The sequence below is a fragment of the Rattus norvegicus genome, chromosome 13, assembly GCF_036323735.1.
Source record: "Rattus norvegicus strain BN/NHsdMcwi chromosome 13, GRCr8, whole genome shotgun sequence".
NCBI classification, from domain to species: domain Eukaryota; kingdom Metazoa; phylum Chordata; class Mammalia; order Rodentia; family Muridae; genus Rattus; species Rattus norvegicus.
This window is the reverse complement of record NC_086031.1, coordinates 60,321,708-60,334,848: the sequence shown is the minus strand read 5'-3', so window position 1 is coordinate 60,334,848 and position 13,141 is coordinate 60,321,708. Positions and strand designations below refer to the sequence as shown.

The 13,141-nt window shown below is 35.7% G+C and overlaps 1 long non-coding RNA gene across 1 annotated transcript in view; it reads left to right on the top strand.

The window, feature by feature from the left end:
• Positions 1-3,951, top strand: part of LOC120096271 (uncharacterized) — a 126,305-nt gene extending 122,354 nt beyond the window's left edge. Inside the window, exon 4 of the long non-coding RNA XR_010057045.1 lies at positions 3,723-3,951. This is a non-coding gene — a long non-coding RNA (uncharacterized LOC120096271). The remainder of the gene's footprint in view (positions 1-3,722) is intronic.
• Positions 3,952-13,141: the final 9,190 nt, after the last annotated feature.

Below are 13,141 nucleotides of genomic sequence, written 5' to 3'. Positions count from 1 at the left end.
CATTATCCAGGTTTGTTAAATATGTTTACGTCTACATGAGAAACTATCAAAATGCTAACTGAAATAATTGAATAGTTTTCTTTACTCCATGTCATGAATGATGTTTTCAGCTGCTGCATATTATATATCCATATATCCTGTTGTGTTCCCAATACTTCCCATCAGTTCTAGTTATCTAGTTATCTTTTACTCATTGCCAGACAAGGTTGAACAAATTCCCCTAAAGGATTGTTGGCCTTTTGTAAGTCATATATATATATATATATATATATATATATATATATATGTATGTATATATATATATATCCTTTCCTTATGATATTCAAATATTCTCATCATTTTGAGATGGATAGTTCACTAATACACTAATATTAATTATAGTCATTCTATTTTTGTACAAAGTACACAGATACCACAAATATACATATACATCTATGCTCATAATTTTATAACATTTAAGCTTGATACAAACATTTCTGGAGTACTTTTGTGAACTAAACATGTTTCTTGACCTCTAATATTTAAAGATATTCTCCTGTGCTCAACATATCAAGTTGAGTAATAAAGCCATTAGAAGGGAAAATAAAACCATCCCCATTGGACATAAGTGAGTTATAGAATCCTAATGTTCAAAAGCATCAAGTTTGTTATATGATTTGTTTTACTTTTGGGTTTTATGAATGTTAAGGGAATGAGTGTTTGTTACTGTGTTGTAAATAAACTATAAATGAGAATAAAATATGTTTTCTTGAATGCTCTCGTGATACAGACTGAGCTATAGAAATTACTTCATATCTGACAGGTAACTGAAGGTCCCATCATTGAAGCTTATATTGCTACCAAGAATTTAATTTCTTCTATTCTTAACATTTTAAAAATACACTTATAGAATGATGATCCTATACAAAGTTTTGATTCACACTTTCCTATGTAAGTGAAATAAAGAATATCACATTCATTTTAATGAAATAATTGACTTATAATACATTTATGAAAATTGTTTAATGTAAAAAGTCTCTGAAATATGCCTCTGGGGAAAATGAAATGTTTATGGTTTGATGAACTCCAATGTAGCTGTCATTCCCAACACAGACCTTTGCAGGAGTACAAAAGGAAACATTTGTCATTAAAATATGATATGAACAAATACAATGAGTCCTCTTCATGGGATCAGATTGTCAATAGTATACAATAGTGTATCATCACTCTCAATAGAAAATTGATAGATGTGCAACACCATATTTCATCAAATGTCCAGAAGATGTCTAAGATCAATTCTATTTTTAGAAGCAAAGGAGAAGGTCTTTCTTATTTTCTGTTAAGAGTTGGTACAAGTTCATATACCAATTTCCATATGAAAATTATGTTAGTTCTTGAAGCACAAAGACAATAATGATAGAATAGTTTAATTTAAATAATAATTTTATAGAATTATTTGTAGTGGATTTTAGAATTATACGTAATAACATTCTGTCCTGTTTGTCAATATTTTTCAGCATTTTCCTAGGCAGATTTAAACAGTCACGAAGGCTAAAAAAATTTTAACTTCACAAAAGTTCATACTTTTATACAACTTCTGCTGTAAATAGAATTCTATGTATTAAGAGTATAATATGAGTGTATGCTAGATCCAGAAGAAAGACCAAAGCATAGTGGATGCTCTCCTAAAATTTTTTTTACTGGATCCTCATTAGTAGGGACTCTCATTTTTTTAAAATAAAATGGAGCTAAACCCATTACTCACTTCAGCAATCATGAGAGAAAATACTCTGGGATTGTATTAGATAATTTAGAATGTTCAAGAGAGTTCCTGGAACTGGGCAACTGAAACAACATAAATTAATTCTCAATCTAGTTTGAGCAAGATAGGGCCTCATATGTTCATTTCTTCAAAAAACTCTTTCTGTACTTTTTGATGGCTGTCTTCTCCTAAATCTTCACATGTTATTCCTCTATTTGTACATATCTGCTATAAAAACACAGGTCATATTTTACTAGAGTGTATTTCCTATCTTATTAAGTGTAAAATTTCCTTCAAGTTCCTCTATTCCCAGAAAACACTATGAGCTAAGTCTTTATCATTTGAATTGGGCAGATAAAAAGGAGTCAATTGCACAGTTGAAAATCTCCTATACATTTTTTATAGATAGAGCTAATGAATTAATGAAAACCAGGGGTTTCAACTGAATGAGACAGCATGTCACTTCAGTCATACTGTTCTTGTAAGAACATTTGTCTCAAAATTCACTGTCCTCTGTCTAAGGTGTCACAACCCATGGTCATGATGTGGCACTAAGGAAGAAAGCTCAGCATATTAGGACTTTTGCCCCAAGATGAGCAGTGGCTTTATCCAGGCTCCTCCTAACATTGAGCATGAGAGAAGAGCATATAAAATGGTTCTTCTGTATCACTCTAGAAGTGCCTGTCAGGAGACACCCATATCTGGCTCCTGTCAGTCCAGTGGAGGAGTTAGAGAAAAGACTGGAGGAGCTAAAGGGGGTTATAACACTATAGGAAAAACAACAATATCAACCAACCAGACATCGCCGAAGCTCACAGTTAAACCATCAATCAGTGAGTATGCATGGAGAAACCATGACTTCAGTCACATATATAGCAGAGGATAGCATTGTCCAGCATCAATAATAAGAAAAGCCCTTGGTTGTATGAAGGCTCATATCCTCAGTGTAGGGTAATGACAGGGTGTTGAGGTTGGAGTGGGTGGGAATGGGGTCATCCTCATAGAGGCAGGGGAGGGGAGGAAGTTTTGGAGAGTGGTAAAAGGAGATACCATTTGAAATGTAAATACGTAACACATCCAAAAATATAAATGTTAAAACAAGAAAATAGTTCTTATTAAAGTGCAATTTATTTCTTTAATTAGTGTTCTGAAGAGGTAGAATGTATTCAAACTACTTAAATCTAGATCTCAAGGTACATCTCCACAGGATAGAAAACATTACTTACAAAAATATATCAGAATTTATGGAGAGCAATATTCTTTTGTGATAATGGACATGTGCACCTTATATGGAATTCTGTTAACACCATATTATTAAAGAACAGTGATCACAATTCTATATGTCCCTTAAGATTTTATCTTTATGGGCTGGAGAGATGGCTCAGAGGTTAAGAGCACTGTCTGCTCTTCCAGAGGTCCTGAGTTCAATTCCCAGCAACCACATGGTGGCTCACAACCACCTATAATCAGGTCTGGTGCCCTCTTCTGGCCTGTAGTTGCATACATGCAGGCAGAAAGCTGTATGATGTATACATAATAAATAATAAAAAAAAAGATTTTATCTTTATAATAATAGAAGATGAAATGTTTCCTACTTTGAGATGAGACATTTGTTATAGCATCTACCAAAGCACTTTCTATTTCTAAGAAAATGAATCAGTTGCTTTAAAATACTTCTTTGGCCATTTACCAGTAACTAGACTCAACTTCTTTTCTCTCTCACTCACATTAGCACCAATCAATTTAGTGCTCATCTCCCATGTAACTCTTTAGATATACTCTATTTTTAATCATTTATTTCCTATGACGTGTGTTAGTCACTTCAAAAACTGCTGACAACCCAATTTTCTTTGTTGCTATGACTGTTCTAAAGTAACCACCAAAACAATTATAAAAGCATTTTACTTAAAAACTAGTTTTTCACATTGAGCTTCTAAAACTATTCCAGTTTCTATTCATTGCATTTTCTTCTATATTTCAGTTGTGTTCATTCCTCTAACAAGGAAACGAAGAAACAAGGATGCCAGCTTCACTTTACCACTGGAAAATTAGAAAAAGGTAGCAGCAATCCCTGTAGAATGAATAAGAATGAAACTGATTTCACCTGACATAGATGAAGAACCTATTAATGTCACAGAATTTTTAGGTAACGCAATGTTGAACAATGATAGTACTTGACATGCCAGATGGCAAGGAAGGTTACTCTGCTCAGTGAAAATTGTTACATCTCATATTTGATATGCCTTCTTTGTAAACAGTAATTCTTTCATTAATATTAACATAATTTTTTGTGTTTTAAAGCAAAATAAAACATGATGTTTAATGAATAATTATTTTGACTCATTAATATTCTTTCTAGGTCAATTTTCTATTGAAATCACAGAAAGTAATTTTATTTGTACATATACAAAGGTATTAATTATTCTTTAGTATTTTTATAATTTTGGACAGTTTGTGGATCTTTAAGAGAATGACTGTGACTACTATTATCAATTTCATCCATTATCAGCACGTTTAATCTAAGCAAGGCTATCTGTCTCAAGTCTTTGTTCTTTTAATTTTAAATCTTGTAATTAGACACATAATGGTTTTTGTGTACAATGAATCAGCATGCTGAAAATGTCCCTTGTGAAATTTGTCTAATTGATAACTCACATTAAACTTATGGAAGAATTGCTTATAATTTTATTAAATGTAAGATTTGTTCACAGATTTTTACAGTCTATGTTCATATAATTTAGTATTTAAATTCTTTCCTCTCAGTAAATAGTTCCAACTGTGGCTGTTGATTTTTTGGTGTTAATTATGTTTGAAAACTGTGCTCTTAAGAAAATTTCCTGTTATGGCAAAATCTAAAAGTAATTTTGATTAAAAGCAGTAGGAATAATAGAAATCATATCAGAGTGAAATGTGTTAGTTTCAGGGTCTATCTAATATTGTCTTCTGGACTCCATGTATATGTGAACTCATGTGCAGAAAACCCTGCATATGTATACATATAATGAAAAATAAAGCACAATATTAAATTTTATAGTTGCTGGCACTTGATTTCATATACTTATTCATCAGTCGATTTGCTACTTCTTGTTTCCTTTCCTCCTCCTCCTTCTTTCTCCTTTCTTTTGCAACGAATTCTTCTATGTAGCTTAATCTGCTCTGAAATTCATAATATTCCTACACATACACTCAGGGTACTGTTGTTATAGTGTTTTTCTAAAATCACATATTGAACAATAAATTTTAAGTGTATAGAGATAAAGTTTTTAATTATAAAAACTGATGTAATGAATGTGAGATTGAAATTACATGCTTTGTAGAAAGATCAGAGAATTTGGTTGTGCAAATTTACATGTTTATATCCACTTACACAACACCCCTTTATGTCACTGATACAAGGTTTGATTATTTTTTACTACACATTCAAATTTCTCAGTTGTTTAGCTTTAAAATGGATATAAGTAATTTTATATAAACTACTTAGAGATTGAGGATCTAGGTACTTTCGTCATAATCTTATTTTTTTAATTATGTCTTTAGCTGTTTAGATGCACACACACAAATAGAAATATATTTATACCTAAGTATATAAAAACAATGTGCTTAATTTTTAATTTAATTTAATTTAATTTTAATGTACTTCTATGTCCGTGTGTTTAGGGCAAATGATTTGTTATTGAGTAATTTAGGATCTCTTCCCTGGAGAACTCATTTCTCTCATTCTCAGAACTCCTTACATGTCTTTAGTTCTTTGTCTAGGATTGAGAGTCTATGAGATTTCTTCCTTCCAAGGAAATATATATACTGAAGTCATCCTCATTTAGGTCCTGATTGGCAGCTATGTTGTTGAGACTTCATGAGTATAGCTTTTCCGGGATTATACTGGGATGAAAGTAATATGGCAAAGTGAAAGTAGTTTTCATCTGCTTCTCACCACATTTCCACCTCTTCTTCTGCAATTCTCATTGACATAAAACTGTATGCTGTGCTGTTCATGGATCAGTTTGGGCTGGGCACCAGAACAGTCAGTTGTTCTCTGCATTTTATGGTTTTCTATGATGCCCTCTTTTCTACTGCAAGAAATATTTATTTCATGAGTGGTGACACTTATCTGTAGGTATGTATAACTATTCAGAATATAATTAGGCCACAACTTTGAGAGAGGTTAAGGTGGAGTACATGGCAAGTATTGGAGAGATAAAAGGAGGAGAGAGAAATATGCAACTAGATATTATTCTCAAAATATTTCATAATATCCTGGATTATATAGCAGGATTAAAACTATTCTCAACCTGATGGGGCCACCCATAAAACTCATAAATATTAATCCAGAATTTCTCCTGTTAGAAAGAAATGCAGGGACAAAGAGTGGAGCAGAGATTGAAGGAAGGGTCATCCAGGGACTGTGCCACCTAGGGATCCATCCCATCTGCAGACACCATACTCAGACACTATTGCTGATGCCAAGAAGCACTTACTGACAGGAGCCCTGTATGGCTGTCTCCTGAGAGGTTCTGCCAGAGCCTGACCAATACAAATGTGAACGCATGCAGTCAAGTATTGGACTGAGTAGGAGGACCCCCAATGGAGAAGTTAGGGCAAGGACTGAAGGAGCTGAAAGGGTTTGCAACGTTACAGGAAGAATGAAAATTTTAACTAATCAGATGCCCCCAAACTCCCTGGGACTAAACCACCAACCAAAGAGTACATATAGGGGAACCGAGGGCTCCAGCTACATGAGTAGCAGAGGATGGCCTTATTCTGGCATCCCTGGGAGGGGAGCCCCTTGGTCCTGTGGAGTCTTGGTGACCCAGGGTAGGGGAATATGCTGAGGAGTGGTAGGCAGGTGGGGGAATACCCTCCTAGAGGCAGGGGGATGGGATAAGGGGTTTGTGGAGAGGAAACTGGGAAGGGGGATACCATTTGAAATGTCAATAAATAAAATAACCAATTGAAAAAAATCCATCCTCATCCAAAATTGCTCAGTGTGAAAATGATTCGACTTGAAAGCTTAATGGCTTGTGCTGAATCACCAAACTTATGAGAAAATAGAAGGAAAGAGCGTCATGTGAAAAGTTTTCATGTGCACCATGGCATGTATGGTGACATTCAAATATTCTATCCCCACAACAAACATATAAATAAATAAATGTTAAGTACTGAATGTTTCTCCTATTCATGCATTTCCTATTATTAAATGAGCAGCAGCTGAACATTAGTCACGTGTCAACATTTGCTTTCCATGCTAGTATAGATTTGAATCCATCAGTAATTCCTTTTATTTCCAAGTTATTCGGATATATTTCTTGGATTTTGAAACTTCTGTTTAGCCACCATGCTCTTTCCTCTCACTTTTTAATGTGTGTGAAAGCAATCTTCTACAGTTTTAAATTTTACATGTTTGGGAATGCCTTAATTCTTTTCTGTATTCATAAAAATGTAAAATCCACAGCACAGTACTTTGTTTTCAGAAATCTTCTAAAATTATCACCCAGTGTTCTGTGCTGGGTGGACACATTTGACCTTCTGTTTCATTTCCTTTATTTTGTTGAATTTCGCTTAAAAAAAAAAAGCAATGCAATGCATATTTTGTTTTGTTGCTTTTTAGTTTTTGTTTTGTTTTGTTTATTTTTGCTTTGTTTTCCTTTTATGTTGTCATCTTTGTCAATGTATATGTTCTTTTTTGGCAATTGAGTAACACCCTTCTTTCTCTGGTATACTACACCATCATACGTCATTTCATCAAAGGATTAGCTAGCAAACACTTTACCTTCTGGTTTGTTTAGCAGTCTCAGTAGATGTGAGAGAATCCGGCCTGAATTGTTCCTTTCTTCCTCTTGGTTTAATTATTTTTGTTTTGATTATTGAGTTTTGGTAAGTGAAAGTGAATGTGCCTGGGCACTAAATAACTGCACCACTCTCTGGTCCATTCTAGGAAGATTCAAATTCAGTTCATTCTCTTTTCAATATGCTTCATCAAAAAATAGTGATACAAATTATTTTAACCTAATGAGTAAGGCACAAACAAATGCTTGTAATTTTAAGACTGAACTGTACTTTGTACCCTCTTATGTTACATTTTTCCTAATGTCTTTATAACATACCATTGTTTTTAAAGTTTTAACTTACTTTTGTCTTGGACTCCATTTCCAAATCATTGGTTTGTTCTCTTCTCTGTTGTATTAGTTTAATTAAGAATTGCTAAAAATTTATTGTCTTTGGTGAATATATTAGCCTGTCTTGGTGACACCTGATGATAATCCCGGTAATTTGAAGGCAGAGGGAGGTTAGTGGGCATTTAATGCTGAGCCTGGGCTTCATTTTCCTCTACTCTGTTTCAGAATAACATAAGTGGGAGCATGAAGTAACGGACATCGACTATTCCAGAGATTATTGAGAGCCCAGTGCGTCTGATTGAGTTTTCTGCTATAGTTATCTACAGGCTTATTAGAACAAGGCATGACCTATGTCATATTCTAGTTGGCCAAGTAGGAAAATATCTGCTCACAAGCTCCTTTAGCTTCTGACAAATTTAATTTCCTTGTAGCTTGTGTTAAACTCACTTGGTTTTCTGTTATTTAGATTTTATTTACTTTTTTTGTTGGTTTATGCAGACTAGTGCTGATTCTTGGATCCTCTCGCTTATTGTCACAAGACCTTTACCTACTTAGGACATTCTCTTTCTTCAATGCATCAGGGAACTCTCTTTATCTGTATGTCTCTCACTAGGAAGGTGCAGTCCCAACAATATTGATACTTTTCAATAAGGTATGCCTAGGATGACTTCAGCTTTGGTTACTATGTAGTCAATTAATTTGAGACATACTTTTTTTTCTTGGTTTTTGTGTTCTGTTGTTATTGTTGGTAGTGGTGGTGGTGGTGATGGTGGTATTTCTTGTTTTGATGTGTTTTGCTTTTGCTTTTTGTTGGTTTGATTTTTTTCCTACCTTAGGTAAGTGTAATAAAATATGTACTCAAAACAGTGAGGGAAAGACAACCGGAATGTATTCATGTATGTACGTGTGAATGTATGAATGTACCTGATCATACCAGACAGTAACAAGAAGAAACATGGTTGTTTCAGAGAACAGCATTATTGACCTAGAGAAAAATCCACTGTACTATTTTAAAACTTTAAGTGAGGGTCAGCCAAGCTTCAGGTTAGACTAGGAATTATTCATTTAGATTACATTCAGTTTATATTTTGGACATAAAGAATTTTTATATCTCCTACACTTGTATTTTTTCTATATACACTAATATTGTTGGTAGATAGCAACCTGTAAAGACCATTGAGAATATCTCTATTATTGAGGAAATAAATATCTCTGGATGCTAGTAATACAAACCATAGATACTGCTGCATGTGTTTGACCTATTTGTCTATTGTTCTCATCCCATTTGTAAATATAGACCAGATTAATGTTAAAAATGGCTCAATGTTTTCATGACACATTTAAATTCTCACTTTATTTTTGTACTTTTAAAAACTTCTTTTCACATTTATCATCCAGGCTATGGTTATCAAACCATGACAAATTATTTTGATTAAGGCTTATAGAATATTTTCTATATTTAGGTATATTTTTAATCCTTAGTAATAGCAAATATATTTTTAGAAGTCAGAAAAAATACATTTTTTATTTACAATGAACCCTTTTCTCTAAACTATGCATGTTGGCTACTTTGCAGTTAATCTCATAATGCAAACCTCTAGAAAAGACATTAAGAGATAAAGATCTTTCAATGATATAAACTTTCACTAACTGTGTAATAATAAGAGATACTTCCTGAGTTAAATTCTTCAATAAGGATTTTTACTAATGGCTCTTTCCCTAAAACCCAGTATTACTTTAGGTTCAAGTATGACAAAATTTTAAACAGTTGCTTTTGAAACCAAATTTTCATCCAGGTTAAAAAATTACATTCAGTATGAATCCTTCCTAAATACAAGAAGCTCTTTAGCAGTGCACTGTCAAATGACAAAACATGTTGATGAAAATATGGAGAAAGGGGGAGACTCCTGCATTGCTAGTAGGATTGCAAACTGGTACAACCAATTCTGGAAATCAATCTGGAATTTCCTTATGAATTTTGAAATAGATGCCTCAAGTCCCAGGGCTGGGCATGTACCTAAATAATGCCCTACAATACTACAAATGCTCTACTACGTTCATAGAAGCCTTGTTTGTAATAGCCAAAAGTTGGAAACACAGCAGATATTCCACAAATGAAAAATGCATATAGAAAATGTGGTTTATTTACACAATGGAACACTAGGCAGCTATTAAGAACAAGGACATCATGAGTTTTGTACCCAAACGGATGGAACTAGAAAATATCATCTTGAGTGAGGTAACTCAGAGCCAAAAGGATGTGCATGGTATGTTCTCACTAATAAGGGGATAGTAGCTAATAAAAGTACAGAATACTAGGATACAATCCACAGAACTCATGAAACTGAGCAAACAGATGGGCTGATGTAAGGATGCTTTAACCCCATGTGGGAGGGAGAAGAGAGCTATCAAGGGAGGCAGAGAGAGGGATGGATCTCAGCGGGAGAAGTTTGGAAGAGCAGAAAAAGGGACAATGGTCAGGTGTGGGAGTAGGGACAGGAGAGAAGCCCTGTGGGCCAGCAGAATAAATGGAAATATGCCACCTCAGGGGACAGGGTGAGAGGTGTGTGAGGGACCCTCTAGAAAGTTATAGAGACCTGGGAGGCAAGAGACTCTCAGAACACAAAGGGAAGGACCTTAGATGAAATGCCTATCAATGGGAGAGGGAACTCAGTGTCTACCTTCAGTAGAAAGACAGGGTACCAAGAGGAGGGAGGGGATTACCATCCCACACTCAAAAAATCTGACCCGGAATTGTCTCTGTCTAAAAGAATTGCAGGGGGAAAAATAGAGAAAGGACTGAGGGAAAGGATGTCTAGTGACCAGCCCAACTTGGGATCTATCTCAGCTGGAGTCCTGAAGGCTTGACACTATTGCTAAGGTGTGCTTAGCAAGGCTGTCCTCTGAGAGGCTTAGAAAGCAACTGACTGACATAGATGCAGATGCTTACATCCAACCGTTGGACTGAAGTCAGGAACCCATGAGTTCAATTAGATCAAGGTAGAGAAGCTAAGGAGGAGGTCAACCCAATAGGAAGACCTACAGTCTCAACTAACCAGAATCCGTAAGAGTTCTGACACTGAGCCATCAGCCAGGCAGCATATACAAGCTGATCTGAGGCCTCTGACACACAAATAGCAGAAGACTTCCTTGTCTGGCCTAAGTGGGAGAAGATGTGCCTAACCATGAAGAGTTTTGAGACCCAAGGGAGTAGGGAGGTTTGGTGTGGGAGAACATCCTCTTGGTGATTGGGGGAGGGGATAAAAAAATAACTGTGGGAAGGGGGTGGAACCATTGCTTGAAAACTTGCGTAGATCCCAGAAAGACAACTTTCTCCAAAAGATCTTTGAAAAAAAATAACCGAAATGTTTCTGTCAAGGAAGAACAGGGACAAAAAAAAATGGAGCAGACATGAATGAAGAAAGGGCCATCTGGGGATCCATCCTGTCTATAGACACCTAACTAGACACTATTGCCCTGGTCAAGAAGCTCTCGCTGACAGGAACAAGATGTGGCTGTTACTTGGGAGCCTGACCAGCAACTGACCAATGCAGATGTGATTGATTGGTGCCATCCTTCAGACTGAGCTTAGGGTCCCTGGTGGGGCAGCTGACAGAAGAACTGGAGCAGAAGAGGGAATTGAAACACCATACGAAAAATAACAGTGGCTGGCTGAATGATCCCGTGTTCCCAGAGACTAGACCACCAGCCAAAGAGTGCACCTGGCAGGATCCTTGGCTCCAAATGCATGTGTAGCAGAGGATGGCCTAGCCTGACAGAAATGGGAGAGGAGGCCTGTGTTCCTGTGGAAGTTTGATGCCCCAGCATAAGGGGATGCTGGAGCAGTACGGGTGGGAGTCGGTGGGTGGGTGGGGGAGAATTCTCATAGAGGCAAAGAGGGGAGATAGGGCAGATGTGGGATGAGGGGTTTGTGGGTAACTTGGAAGTGAGATATCATTTGAGATGTAAACGAATAAAATGATTAATAAAATAAAATAAAAAGAATGTGGATACTTCCTACCTTCAAATATAGAACCATGCAGGAGTAACTACAAATGGCTAATGCTGGGGGAATGACAAATGGCTTCAGAACACATGGTATATGACCCACCCTTTACCATAGCCACACTGATGAGACACAGTGTGCCAGGACCCCAAGGACCACATGACTTGAGGATATCACGCTTTTATGCAGTCCTGCTCTGCTTGCTGCCCTCACATTCCTTTTCATCTAAGAATTACATGTAAACTTTTACGTGGACCTCCAGTCCCTCACTGGACAGCATCTCTGGTGCTCACAGTGATAAAACTTGACCTCGTTCAGGACTCGAAGCTGGAGCAGATTAATGATTCTATCACCACCCTAGGAAAGAACTCAGAGACGAGGATTGTCAGCAATGACCCCCACCCTTAGGAAATATTAGGAAAAATAAAATTGCTAGGGAAGTTAGGTTGTGATGTTTTTACTCATGGCTCTGATGTAGAGCATCTGAGGAAACAATTCAAAGTTCCGAAAGGCATACTCTTGTTAGTTAAGCTACAGATCCTTAAGGGAACAAGAACTATGGTAACACTGGCTGACATGACTCTCACTGAGGCTGGACTGGTGATGATTAATATTGTACACTGATTTTTGCTCTTGACTTCCTGATATGATTTGTAAAAATTGCTGATGAGTACCTACACAATCTGAGGATTTATGTTAGATATAACTGATTATTATATAAAAGTTTAGATATGTGATTGATTCTTTTAAGATCCTTACAAATTTTTTTAAAGTTAAGTAATAATTACTCCTTATTCTGTAAACACAAATTACTTCCTGTCAGTAAGAGAAACTAGCTGAGAAAATTGCCTTGTTTTCTTATACATTCTTCATCTACAGCAAGTTTTTTTAGTTATAAATGTATGTGGGTTCTTATGAACAACTTATTTTCTTTATCTATACTACCTAAAGTTATTTTTTGCAAAGGTATTGGGGAATATATTGATTTTCATAATCATTCACTAGAGGAAAATTAAAACATATTCACATTGTAATTTTATACAACTTGAAAGGGTTTGCTGGGATATTTAAACTATTGAAGGAAAAAATAAAATATGAGGGTTGGAACATGGTTCCTTCCATGGGTTAACTATGTGGATGATGTGTATGGTTTGTGTGAATCTGCTTTTGGAAAACTGATCCATCCATCGACTAAGCATATGTATGAACATATATAAAGATTGTCTGGTAATGTATTAGAACTTGCTCCACCCACCAATTGTGTGTATATATGTATGAGTG